Consider the following 14,985-nt stretch of genomic DNA (forward strand, 5'->3'; position numbering starts at 1 on the left):
AGAAATTCTTCATCGGAGGAATGAGCTTATGAATGCATCTAGAATAATGATGATGAGGAAATCACTTAATTGAAAAATAATGGCAACTACTCCAGGGTTGTCAGGTATTTAAATGACTTAATACATGTAAAGTGGTTAAAACAGTGCTAGGTACAAGGAATTGCTTTATTTCATTTGAGCCTCACATCAACCTTATTTCTCAAGCTTATTTGACAAGTATTTATTTATTATCAATTTGTTTATGTATTTTCAGGTTCTTTGCACCCCACAGAACAACATGGAACACATGAGCTATTAATTGGATCCAAGAAGAGGAACTCACAAATTATGAACTTGTATTTGTGTGTGAGGCAAGTCACAAAATCTGGAAAAGTTAAAAGATTGGAATTAATTGAACATTAAAAAAGGCACAGAATGTTAAAGAGTTGCTCCAAGATAATAGGTAAAACAGGAGCACAGAACAAGGACAGTCCTCTCGACAGTGGGGAAGAACATATGGGGGACGTGGGCTTGAGACGTAGGAGAGCTACCCTGGAATTCACCATGGAAGTCCAGGCTTGACAACCACTAAGGCCTTTCTCACCTGACATTCCATCATTCTGGGAACTAGACCTAAACTAAAAGATTACATGCCAAATTGTATCTATGGGATGAATTTTCCTACAAAATCTGAAGGTGTATAACATCTGGACACACATCTGTTCCAATAAACAGATGTTCTGTTTGTCCCAGGTTCCCGTGGCTCCTAAAAATTCACCATTAGATGCTAAAACCTTGAGCCACATAAGTGATCTGGGTGAAAGATTGTTTTGATATTTGTGAGGAGCTTGCTTCTTAGGCAGCAGGAAATTGCCTGGTCCTTTTCCGAGCACAGTTTGACAGACATCAAGAGAGGATAGTACAATTGGCCTTTATAGTGAGTAACCAGGCACTGATCTTTTAAATTTTTATTTAAAATTTTATTATTTTATTTAATCCCCACAAGAACTTTTTTGCAGATAATAAAGCTGAGACTTTGGGAAATTAATTAATTAGTAAATGATAGAGTCAACATTCACATCCAAACCTCCATCTCTAGATCCTAACCACCTGGCTCTACGTTCTATTGGGTAAGAAGCATTTAAAACTACAATGTGAATGTTCTCATCAATTGACAACCACCAGCACTTACTGAGAATTTGCAGCACGTCAGGCACCACGCTAGGCACTGCATGTGTGTGTCTGATGTATGATCTTTGATTCTTACAACTGTATAGATTACAGATTATCTTCACTTTCTGTAAATAGGAAACTCAAGTTCAAGAGGTAAGTGATGCCTTTAGAATTTACAAGCAGACGTTTTGTTCCAAAGTCAGAATACTCAAATTCTAACTTTTTGCAACTTACTTTCTATGGTCTTAGGCAAGCTACCTCCTTAATAAATTTCTGGTTTTCCCATCTTTTGAAAAAGAAGAGATGACTATTTCTTCCAAATACATATGTAGCTAGTCACTACAAGGATTTAGTTAGAAAAGGAATGTCAAAACAAATGCTTAGTATAAAATGAGTGTTTAGTAGATGTTTTTGAGTCAAGAAGGTATGAATTAGAGAAAGGGCTATACCTCCTAGAAGAATAAACAACCTCAGAGAAGAAAATAGAGATCATAGAGGAAGTCACAAAGTATGTCTGGTCTACCAGGAACCACAAAACTAAAACCACACATAGATTGATTTAACAGACCTTTAGCTTCCTTCATAAGCAACAGATTGTTCTTAAATTATCCAGGAGGAAAAACAAAAATTGAAAACCCAGAGCTTACAGGGTCCCAACACCTTAAAACAAAAAACAACCAAAACAGAAGAAAGGAATCAGAAATTATGCTGAGTTCAATAACACCCAAATTTAATAGTTTTCTATAATTTCAGATTCCTATTTCAACATTTCGGCTGTCAATCATTTCCAGTAATTAAACAGTGACATAACACTGGAAATTATGCAAGCTATAAATAAATGTGGGTCCCCAGTGAATGACCCAAATCTGTTATAATTGAAAGGTACAGGGAGGCGTTGAAACATTAGGGTACAAAGACCCTCTTCAGCTTTAAGAAAATATGTTCAAGTCAGCAGAAACAGAAAGTTTACCATCTGTTTGTTGGCTTCTGACATGGTTATTTCAGTTCAATTCCAAAAGAAAAGTTGTTTCCAATAAAATTATTTATAGAGTATCTCAAAATTATTCATATTGGGGGATAAATAAAACAAGGAAAATGTTATTCAGCAAATGTTAGCCTATTAGTTCCAAAGACTGTGTCCTATCTTTCTGAAAGCAATACAGCCTGGGACAGTAACAATCCTTGGATTGTGGGACCAAGGACATGCAATGGGGCACTTCAACTTTTCCAAATGCCACAAATAACCATTCCTGAAAAAAATCAGACCTATAACAGTATACAGAGAATGTAGCCAAAGAACTAAGAATACGTTACTTGAGGCCAATTTTTAAACCTATCCAGTTCTAGGGTATGATGTTGACTCAATTGTGCTTCACACATTGGAAGTACTATTGAAATGGAAGAACATAGCTTTTGGAAACTAGAGCCAGGAAAGAACACCTCCAAACGTCATGTGTATCTTTCAGGCATTCAGAAATTCAGGTGGCCACTCGCATTAGGACCAGGTAGAACCAGTTCCAATCTCAGAACCCCTTCATCGCATTACAGATGGCACCTTAAACACATTACTTATATCCAGAGCAACGTGATAACACCACTGGTTGAGGATCTCAACCACAAGGTATCACTGACCTTTCTTGTCAGAATTAAGAAAAATGACTATTTTTTTCAGAATGGGCTAATGTCTATTTCTCAAAACAGTTGCCTAATAGAAACTTTTGTTCAAATGTGCTTTGCAAAGGATGTCTCAGGGATGGCTTGTGCTGTTCTCCATTGCTATGGACCTTCTTGGTATTCTTTGCAGGTGTTTTGACGTCAGATCTTAACAAAAGCCAAGTGGAGCCAAGAATTCAAAGATCCTGGCCTGTGGCTACTCCTCCATCATACCACACCAAGCTTCATCTTATCTACCAACAAGTGGTTTCCCTAATAAATATTATCCATAATAAGTAATACTTCAGATATTGTGCCTCTTACTGAAGTATCCAAACTAAATGACACTATTGTTTAATCTTTGACTACACCTTGGTCTTCATTTCAGATTTTCATGAAAGGTTCATTTTTAGTTGTCTTTTTTTTCCAGAAGAAATACAGAAGTGTGCCAATAAAATTTTATTTTCACATATTTCAACTGTTGTAGTAACAAGTGCTTGTGGACACCAGTCTTTATATCAAGGTCTCTTCAAGCAGTTGGTAGATTGCTTAGGGAAGATAAGAGAACACCATTTTGAGTCTTCATAATAAGGCTAGATGGGTATAAATAAACTCCTTGTCTTACTATTTATGTCCGTGAGTATTCTAGCTGCATTCCTCCTTTGTCTTCATGTTAAAGTGTTGTTTTTGAAAAGACTGATAGCGATCTGTTTTTTGGATCCAAGAAAAAGAGCTCACAAATCACGAACTTATATTTTGTGTATGGCGCAAGTCATAAAATCTGGAAATGGTAAAGATTGGAATTAATTGAACATAAAAAATGGCACAGAGAATTAAAGAGTTGCTCTAAGATAATAGGTAAATCAGGAGCACAGAGCAGGACTTTCTTCTTTGACAACTCCTATTATGCATGCATTGGATTCTTACTGCCTGTCCTCTTTACTTGCTCTGTGATCTGTTGCATCTCTTTCTTAATTGCTTTTTTGATTTAAACTTTTTTCCCTCTTTTCCATCTTCTGTTTCTCTTTAGGACTTTTTGTAGTGTTTATTCGCTCTTGTCTTCCTTTTCATTTAGTTTTCATTTCTAAATTTTTTTAAAAATTATTTTCTGAGTTTAGATATATTTTCCTTCAAATATTCCCTTTTATTTTTTCTCCAAACATATAATTTATGAATTTTTCTAAGCATATTTGCATTCTTTCATATTTTCCATTATTTTCTTACATCTATTATGAAATACTTGTTTATAATTTTCATCTGTTTTATAGGTATGTTCTTCTGGTTTCTTGGCTTATCTTTAGGGATGTTGTTTTGGTCTTTGTTTTTTTCCTTTATGATAACTTTCTATGAGATTTTCCCACAATTCCTTTCTGTCGCTTGTTTTAAGTGAAATATGTTTTCCTTTGTTAAAAAGAGAAGACAAAGTAGGACAGAATTCTTAGATTCTATGTTTTCTAGAGCTGCCTATCCTATTGTTTTGTCTAAGTGTTCAAAAACATACCCCATTCTTGCTGAGGTCTGCTGGTTCTGATGTTCTTTCTGTTTTCTTCCCTTTTTCTTTGGTGCTATTGTCCCTAGCATAACTAATTTCAATTCTGCTCACAGAAGTTTCTCCTCCCTGGGGGAATTATCTTGGATGGTTGAAGGGAAGTCCTTGACTTCCCTGGCTACATGGGTCTTAACCATGCATCCTACTCAGCTAAGCTCCCTCCCAGATCTGACTGTTCCCTTTGGCTTAGCCTGCTAAGATTTCCAGTGAGTGTCTGTTGCCAGTTAGGGTTTCTTACTCAGTTCATACAAGGTCTCTTTCCTTCTGCTTCCTCTTTATTATGTTAGTCTGGTTAATATTGCTCAGTTTGGGATATTTTTTCGCTGTCATATAAAATGTTTTATATGGATATATTTTCACTTAGTGGTATTATACATACTTTATGTGGGTTTTTAGTTTTGCTCTCCTAGTTACACTGACTTTGTTATGAGTAGCTCCAGATATTTAAAAACTATGTCACCAACACTGCCATCTTCCAGAGTTCTCCCAATACCATTTTAAGTAATGTCAAAAAGTAATTCTAGCAATACAATCATTAATTTTAAAAATAAAACAAAACTAACATATGCAACAGTGTGGTTCAATCTAAAACAAGTATGCTAAGAAACATAAGGCTGACACACAAAAATACACACTGTATGAGTCCTTGTGTATGAAGTTAGAAAATTAATGTGTGCTAGTCAAAGTTAGAATTGGTTACATAGCACTGGTAACTAACAGGAAAGGTACATTGGGTAACTTTCTGGGGAAGATGAAAAACAACTTGATTTGGTGGTGGCTACATGGATACATAAATATAAGAACCTTATCTAGCTGTAAATTTGATGCATTTTACTATATGTAGGTTAAACCTCTACTGTAGGATAATAATTAAAAATTAATTATTTTTTAAAGTAATTCTGATTGCCCTCAAAGGAATTTCAAACTATATTCTATTTTCCTTCAACCTAGCACAATGTCTGGAACATAACAGGAACACAATAAAATGTTTGTTACGTGAATGAAATAATGAGGCATCCACCGAAGCCACGAATGACCTCATCTTCCACTACCACATGTTGGCACCGCTTCCAAAATCTAATCTCTCGGTCTCACATCAGATAACTTGCTGATGACCACAAGAAACCACAGTCATTTATTTTGTTCAGTTTAATTTAGAGAATTCAGATCATGTATGTACTTTATTTTGGGGACCATTTTAGGCCAGGATCATTTATCATTAATTCTTACCTTCAAGGTTCTTACAATACAGCCCAGTCTTTAAAACAAAACAAAACTTTTTTTTTCAGTACTGGAGATTGAATCCAGGCTCTTATGCATTAGGCAAGTGCTCTATCATTTGAGCCATGACCTCAACCCTCTTTTTTAAAATTTTGTTTTTGAGATAAGTTCTTGCTATCTTTGCCCAAGGTGACATAAAACTTGCAACCCTCCTGTCTCTGCCTCTAGAGTAGCTGGGATTACAGATATGTGCCACCCAGAACTTTAAGTGTACTTAATCTATAGATCATCTCTAATATATCAGAAAAAGTTTACAAGCTAAACAACAGGATTAAAATCATTATTTCCTGTATATTGATTGACATATAGCTATTCCACAAAAAAGATAATCAATAAAATACTAGACAATTTTAGGAAGGAAATGATCAGAAGGAAGAAGGATCTGAGTGTAAGTAGTAATGGGTGGAAACTGGTAACAAAAAGTCACAACATTGGGAGGGGACATTTGCTTTAATTCTGACAGACTCAGCATACCCAAAGACTAGCAATATTGGAATCAATATGAGACAATATCTATGCCATGAATGCAAATGATGACTACCTTTAGCTATGACTGGAACATCATTCAGTCTTCTTCATCCATGCTGGCCCTCATCCTAACTAAACCCGTGACAAGAGAACACAGGATAGTGCTTGGGTATCTTCATAAGTGTAGATTCAAAACAAATAGTGAAAGGAAAAATTTCTTCATACAGAGAAAAGTCAACATAAGAAATTGTTGAATCAAGATACTAACTGACAAGATACCCTATAAATTAGACATATAGAATAGGGCTCGAGGAGAGGTAGTTTGGTTTCTATCACTTTAATATCATCATTGATGATCTTGAAGCAGTGTCAGAGCATATTTTGAGCTGAATGTAACATGTGCCTCACCCTGGATCCCACACCTATGCCAGCTAATATTCCATGGGTAGAGTGAGACAAAACTCTTATAAGGAAAGAATGGGCTATATTATACCTCCTCTCACCAGTTCCCTGAACCTCATCTGAAAAGCCAAAAGAGCATCTTTCATCATTTACATTCTCCCTGAACATTGAAATCTTCAATATGGTGATAACAAATGAGGAGCATCTGTCAGAGGCTAAGGTATCTTTGGTGACATTTTTCCTGCCTCAAAGGGAGCAAAGTCACTTGGGAAAATAAGCCAACATATCAACAAGGTTCTAAATCATTCTTAATCGAGTACTGCAATTAATTTACTGTCACAAGTCACCAAAATATTTATAGCTATTTTTCCAAGGCTTAATGCAGATAGAAAGTAGTTTTTACAAATAGCAATTAAATACATCACTAATGTTAATTATAATAATTTGCATTAATAGAGAGGAAGTAATTTTAAATTTCCTTGCCAAAGATCACAGATTGCTGACTTTGCTCTATACTCTAAATGAAAAGTATCTCTTCAGGCATGTACCAGGAGGATCAAGTGGCTGAAATAACTTTTAGTAACTTACTTTCAGGGGAGAGGTGTTTGGACTTGAACCAAAGACTGTGTGTGCTAACTATGTGGTCTATGACTAAACTACATCCATATCTAGTTACTATACTTCTAAAGAGATCAGTTTTGAGGATATGAGATACACTCGAGTCATTTAAAACTACTTTGCTTATATAAGAAGAGAAGAGACCTATATCCTTGTTTCTTGCACTCTGTAAGTGAGATAAGTCTGGGAAAGACGCTTTACTTCAGTGAAACTTCATCCATAAGACAGAGACCATAAGAATTATTTTAGCTTCCTCTGGACTCTTTGATGCAACTTCCATCTCTACACAACCCTTTGATTTCAGCATTCTAACCCTCAAAACCAGGGTCAGCCATCTTGCAACGTGGCCACAAAGCATCCTGGGTAAGCTTAGTTCAAGAAATACTTGCCTTCATTGTGAAAGCATTTCAAAGCCATCTTCCTGTACAGAGATAGTGTTCTGAGCTGGAAGGAATAGTTTTTTCCTAATTGAAACAATGGAGTTAATTAGTGGGAAAAAATGCAATTCCCCAAATTAAGTTCTGGCAAAGACATTTTGATTCAGAATTGCCAAGAAATTCTTAATGGCCACAAAAAGACCGTTTCTACACTAGCAAAGCAAAATGTACCTTGGCAAAAGCTTTGCTGCATAGTGACAATGGGGGTATTGTCTTGATACATCAGGCCACACTGGAGAGTTAAAAAAATAATTACCAACATGTACCCAAATATATACTTTGATTTATCACAAAAATCTTCACTAAAACATAAAATCAGCCAAAAATAATTATTTAGGCTGAAAATTCTATCATTATACCATATTAGGATTGTTAGCATACTCTTACCAACAATTCATCTTGAAAGAAAAACCTCACTGGCCTTGGTTTACAAAGGTTATCTCATCTTCAAGCAGTGATGAAATTGAGGTGCATGAGTCTCAGCAGCTCCTTCGTGGTAGCAATGGCACAAAGTAAACAGACAATGTTGACTTTCATAATTTACACTAAAGAGTCTTGTGTTAAACTTCAGAGATAGAAAAGAAAAGCACCTGCATTCTAAATAATTAACCATTCATTGAAGGAAACAATGAATGGCTTATAAACAAGAAATATCAGTGTATATATATATATATATATATATATATATATATTTATTTCATGTGTAACAGGAAATAAATATCAGTTCATATTATACAGTTTATGAAGCAAAGATTATACAACCTTTTCCCAGGGAAGATTACCTTTTGTTTTCTTTGGTTTTATAATCATCTGTAGGGAAAGAAGAAAAAACAGCAACAAAGTCTCTGACGAAGAAATATATAAGGTTTTGTTCACAAGATTATGGAAAACCCTGCCATGGGAGTGTACAAAACAGTGCAATGGAGAAAAGAAAAGCTTGAGGAACATAGCAGAGATTGAGGAAGAGTCATGGGATTTGGCTATCACTGGATGCTCCCATTGCTTGAAGCTTATCCATTTTGTTTCTTCCCCAAGTCCTACTCATGGGGCCAGAACAGCCAGGAGAAAAGCATTACTTTCATAGGCCACACCAGGCCAGAAGGAGGTTACCCAGCAGGCTGAAGGGCTGCATAGCTATCCGGAAAGATCACAGAAAGAAGCCAGAAACTACAGCCAAAGAAGTGAAGCCAAGTAAGGCTCTGCTTCCAGGGCCTGGGTCATGTGGCAAGACACTGGTGAGACCAGAATAGGAGGCACTAACAGCAGTGTGAGTGAAGCAATTAGTCCAAAATTGAGACCCCAAACAATATCAAGGTTCAAGAGACCTCTTCCAATCTCTGCCCACTTTGCAGCCTCAGAAGACACATAACATTTCAAAGAACAGAAGAGCACTGAACAATCCACAGTAGAAAGTGGGCAAAGAACAGAAGCAGAATAAAGCATTTTAAAAATAAAATCAATAGCAAATGTAGCAGCTTTATCTAATAGGACATTTTAGAATAAAAATCTTTTCACTATCCCAGAAAATCCTTTTCTCGTCCTGTTTTAGATTTCTTCTTTGTTTAGGCTATTTGGAGTTACATCATTTTTATCAAACTTATTTTCCTAACCTGTCTCCCATGGGAACCTGAATATATAGAAAACCATATGAACTATATTTTGACAATATTATCTAGGTCAAAGGACATCCAAATATACTGCAGCAATTGGGCCAGGTACAGTCCGGGGTGCCCTAGCACCATGTCCACCTTTATGAGATGTATCCTTGGACCTCACCATTTTCTCCTTGTCTACCATTTTCATATATAATGGCTTTATAGTATTTGTGCATTTTCTGGATGTTCTCTGGAAATCATTCAACTAGGGACCAATTTCTGGCTTCCAAGTTATAACCACTAGAGTGTTTCATGTAACTTTAATTGTCTATTTAACCCTGTTATGCCTTAATTTTATACCTGAAAAACAAAGTCCTACGTAGACAGTAGTCTTACGTAGGCTTCTTCCCTTGATTACTCCCCATGGTTATGCAGCCCTCTAGTCTGCTGGGTAATGTCTTCTGGCCTGACTTCACCCTTGAAAGTAGCACTTCTGTCCTTATACCCAAGGATAGAAGCTACAGAACAAGTCAAGAGGGTTCCAGCTCATCATACCCAACTTGGATCTCTGTTTTTGAAATGGATTTTACAGAATTTCTAACCCTTTCACAAAAATTACCAAATATGGGTGAGGATAGGTAAGACACCTAAAAAATTAGCTAGCATTTGCTGCCCTTAATGCAGAGAAACTAAAGCAGATACCTTAAAAGCAACTGAGGCCAATAGGAGAAGGGGACCAAGAACTAGAGAAAAGGTGAGATCAAAAAGAATTAACCTAGAAGGTAACACACACGCACAGGAAATTAATGTGAGTCAACTCCCTGTATAGCTATCCTTATCTCAACCAGCAAAAACCCTTGTTCCTTCCTATTATTGTTTATACTCTCTCCTCAACAAAATTAGAAATAAGGGCAAAATAGTTTCTGCTGGGTATTGAGGGGGTGGAGGAGAGAGGGAGGGGGCGGAGTGGGTGGTAAGGAGGGGGTGGGGGCAGGGGTGGAGAAATGACCCAAGCCTTGTATGCACATATGAATAATAAAAGAAAAAAAATTACCAAATATGTCAAAAATGATTCAATTGGACAGATTTGGTGCCACTTAAGGTTAAAATTGAATATAACTTCATCATAAAGCAAAAATCATTTGCTTATTTCATTTGCTTAATATCTTGACTCTTTAACATATATTGAACATTCACTATGTGTCAGGCCTTACTAGTTATAGGGAGTATAAATACGAATAATTTCTTTTTCAGTCACTCCCAGTGTATCAGAGATATGGACCTCTAAACCAATGGCTAAAATATAAGTCTATTACTGCAGAATAAGTCAAAAGGGAATATATATATGTGTGTGTGTGTGTGTATAAACTTTGAAATTCTACTAAGTTTTTCTACAGGAAAAAATAAAACTACAGGGAAAAGAAAAATGCCTTCAGTACTAAATTATTTAATCATGTCATCTATCAGATTTAATCATTTTTATTTATTTAATCAGCCTAAAAATCTCTACATAGTATATTACTCTGAAAACGACACTTTCCGATAATTTTTTCTTTTCCATGATCACAACAGCCTTCTGGGTTAGGTAATTGAGAGATGATACCCATTTTACAGAAGAAACCATGAAGAAAAGTTTGGGAGCCAACGCAAGTCTGAAATACAGTTAATTCTGCCCCTCTAAGTTTCCCTTGGGAATAATGGTCCAAGAAAAAAATAAAACCCTATGAGTCCAGGCTTCAAGAGCTGTTAACACCGATTACCTTCCTTCACCACAATAGACCATTAAACCGATCCTCATACAGTCAGACTTCTGTTAAAGCCTCCCTGCTGCCTTAGGTTTTAAATTATTTAAATAATTAACAGGCTCCATAGATGTAATGCTGCGAATGGCCTTGTGATCTGGCAAGGCAGTTACACCTTTGGAGATCTTTAGCAAATAAACTGAAAACTTGGCTGTGTGAATTTCTATCTACCATAATTAGCAGCAGATGGATGACTTTTATGGAGCCACCTGTCAGCAGGAAGACTCTCCTTACAGTTTCTAGTTTCTAGAAGGAGCGAGATTAAAATAGACCAGTGTCGTTTACTTCAAGTACTCTTAAGGACCCCAGATGTAACTTGAACTGCCAGAGACTGACAGGATTCAAGAGGCAGCCACTCCTCTGGCTCTGGCTCACCTGGGAGGCAAGAGTGAGACAAACATTATTTCTCAGCAAGTTTGGGCAGCAGATCATTTCCGAAAACTTAGAGAGCCAGCCAGGAGTCAGCCTGTGCTGAAACGTTCCATTTTACTAACCTTTTTATCCAATTTGAAAATACAAATAGAGCTCTCAGGGTGTAATTAGCAGCAATGACTCTTAATACCTGCTTTCCAAATTTGACCTTAATGGACATTCATTAAAATGGGTTCTGACTTCACGGCCACGTTAGCAGAAAATGGAAAAGCCCATCTATCACTGTCAGCTCCCATTTTCTGCGTAATCATTCCTGGAAAAAGAGACTTGCAAATGTGCATGGGGTGGTGGAGGGAGCTAAAGAAGAACTGCAAAGAGCGACACCCAGTGCTGGCAATTAGTTTCCCATAGAGCTTTGGGGTTTTTTGTTTTTGAAATTTTTGTAGCACTGGAGATTGAATTTATGGCCTTGTGCATGCTAGGGAAGCACTTTACCTCTTAAGTCACTCCCCCAAATCATTGGTGTTAATATGTCCATGCAATAGAGATAAATATGCATGAATTCTGTTTCTCTTTATCTTTTTTCTCTTTCTTTTCTTTTTCTTTTTCCTGTCTGCGTGAAGTATATTTTGGGTGATTTCCTTGTACCAGCTTAAAGTGCATGAGTCACTTGTCCAAGAGAGGTGAGGGTTGAGGCAAGGTGTTTCCTGGCTGAGCTCTCAGGGAAGCTGACGGGAGCCATGCTTTCCTTGAGAGCTCTGACAGAGGACAGGGCAGAGCAGGGCACCTGACCATGGTACTAAGTGACTAAGGAGGAGGAGCGCTGCTCGAGGCAGCAGAAGAAGCCAGATTCCACCAAGGCTGCCAGGCACACCTGGCATCCTCGCGGCTTATTTTAACCCTGCAATTTTATGACTTGTTGATAGCAATCCAAATCAATCACAATTGCTTTATGGGACAGGGATAAGGTCAAGAGGGAAACCAAGGAAATTGAGGATAAGTTGGTTTCTATGTTAAACAGGCACCAGAAAAGGGTATTTGACACAGATGCTGCTGGTGATGGTTCCTGCAGATTCAATTCTCTGGTCATGGGCTTCCTGATTCCTTTGTCAGTGAAGTGGACCATAAGGACAAAAGGTTCCCCTTGAACACTGAAAGAGATGACAGGCAGGTAAACTAAAGAAAAACTCTACACAGTGGGTATCCAAGTGAAGGAGGGAAAATACTGAAGAGTAAATACATGATCTAAACTCACCTGGAAATTTCCAGGGGGATTTTTCACCCAATTTAATTTGCATAATTAAAGATCTACCTGTTGTAAGCCATGCTGCCTGAACCTTGTTAGAGGTCAGGTTCATTTGAAGTTTTGTACCCTCCCAACACTTTTGCCCTCCACTTCCCGAGCACCTGTTCTGTACCCAGCCCTGGATTCATGTTTCCATGACACATACTGACTTTAATCTTCTTAACAAACCGTAAGGAAAATATTTAGAGTTCAGTTTTAAACTAGGGCTCAAATATGCTAAGTAACTTCTCATGAATCCAAAGTCAAGATTTAAACACAATTACTCTACATCACAGTCCAATTCTTTCCCATCACTGCAGATGATTCTAGAAGAACTTACTCTCCCCTCTACAAGGCCAATTTGGACAGTAGATCCATTTCTTGTATTTGCTGACAGGCAACGGTTTTCAATTGTTGCTTGGTCATTATACGTATTTCAGTATGGCATTCTATTATTTAAATGCAGTGTTATTTTGTAGACCTTTTGGCATTCAGTGCTCTACTGATCATTGTATGTCCCCATGGCTCAGCACTAAAGGGAACACTTTTGAATGTTTGATGAGTGAATCAGAATGTTTGATCAGTGATCAGAAGAAACTGGCTATGAAGTTGCTCAGATACCTGGAGCGGAGCCTTGGTGGGAAGCTGGATTAGAAGAACCAGAACTCAGGTACATTCAGCAGCAATGCAAGGCTTTCAGAGTTGTACTTTGGACTTCTAGCCCCTCCAAGCTAGATCAGAGAAGAACAGAAACCATCACACTCCCACCACATTCTCTGAACTCATGTAAAACCCCTGGTTTGCCAGGTTGGTACTCAGGAGCCTTCCTTACCAGCTCCTTGTGATGGAGACTTTGTGCATTTTTCCCTCTGGTATCAAGATAGCCAAAACTGACACACTGTGCTCAATGCTAGTTCAAATACCTCTGCTGGTATCATGGCAGCATTATATAAATGGTGCAAAACCCCATCCAGAATCCTTGTCCTTACCCAATTGTACTTATTGTAATAGAAGAAAAGAAAGGAATGGCATTTACAAAGCAGTTACTGTGGGTTAGGAATGTCACCTGCATATTCTCATGTAATCCTGTGAAGGGGACCATATTGCCAATTGTAAAGATGGGGAAACTGAAATCTGGAAAGGTCATCTCACTTGACCAAGGTCACCTGTCAGTGAGCAGTGGATATGAGGTTCAAACCCAGATCAGCTATCACAATGGAAGCTTCTTCCAAACCCTAAGATACCCCCTGCCCATGGTTCAAATGTCAACATAGAACCCCAGAGTGTTGAGAAGGGATGAGGGAAGGCAGAATTGAGAAAGAATGAGAGGAAATATTGATTTTCCATGAGGTCACAGGCATACTAAGTTCAGAACTAGGAGCTGTGCCGAATGTTCTGGATTCTGTGCTAACAGCTGTTCACTTTGGGAAAGTGCTTTCACCTCTCCTGACCTTATTTACTGACCCATGAGGGATGGGACAGGGAGCCTAGCATTTGGACTTTCTCTAACTCCCATCCTCCTACTCCTGGGAGAAATTCTCTTTTTTTTTTTCAAGATAGGATAGTAGACGAGACGCTTTGGGACCCATAGTACTTATTGCTAGGCTGATGTTTCCCTAGAAAAATGCGAAACTGCCTTCCCACCCAGTTGACTTCTCTACCACTTGCACCAATGAACCTGAACCTGCCAGCTCTGATCTAGAGACTCAGCTTTAGCTCTGCCCTGCAGAGGAAGGTGAGGACAAAAATCAAGAGGCCTGGAGTATTTTGATGAATGGAACAGAAGGAGTAAAGATGTCAAAGATGTGGGATTTATAGGATGGATGCAGCCTGGGGTAGGACCTATGTGAGATGCTATTACCTTAGGATAAGAAATCTGTTCTTTTCCATGTCACGTTACTTCATTATTCCTTTGTTTTTCTTCTAGTAGCAGTCTAAATTGTTTTTCTGCAGTCAGGGAAGGGGGACTTTGTCCATCCTTAGAAGATGTCACCTCTGAGTTTTCTTTCTCCTTGCTTCTCAGAAAGTCATGTGAAAAACTCTCTCCTACTCTTGTCCAGTCTTTGAAATGACATTGTATTGTATCTGCCACTGTGGTTTTAGCTAACTCAGATCTCTACATTGGAAATTTTCCACTCAGCCTCCAGAAAGCAAAGAAAGATAAGGTCTCGAAAAGGTAGTCGGTTCCCTTCCTCCAAATCACATCTGAAGGAAATTGGGATGAGGCGTTACCCTGTCACTGGCCTTCAGCCAAGAGATGATGACTGAGAGAGCAAATCAGACATCTCTCAGATGTCTCTCTGGGCAGCTGCACTCCAGCGCACACTCTGCTTTCTACGGTCCAGGCCTTCTAGCTCAGGACCAGGTGCTC

This window comes from Castor canadensis, chromosome 2 (assembly GCF_047511655.1).
Source record: "Castor canadensis chromosome 2, mCasCan1.hap1v2, whole genome shotgun sequence".
NCBI classification, from domain to species: domain Eukaryota; kingdom Metazoa; phylum Chordata; class Mammalia; order Rodentia; family Castoridae; genus Castor; species Castor canadensis.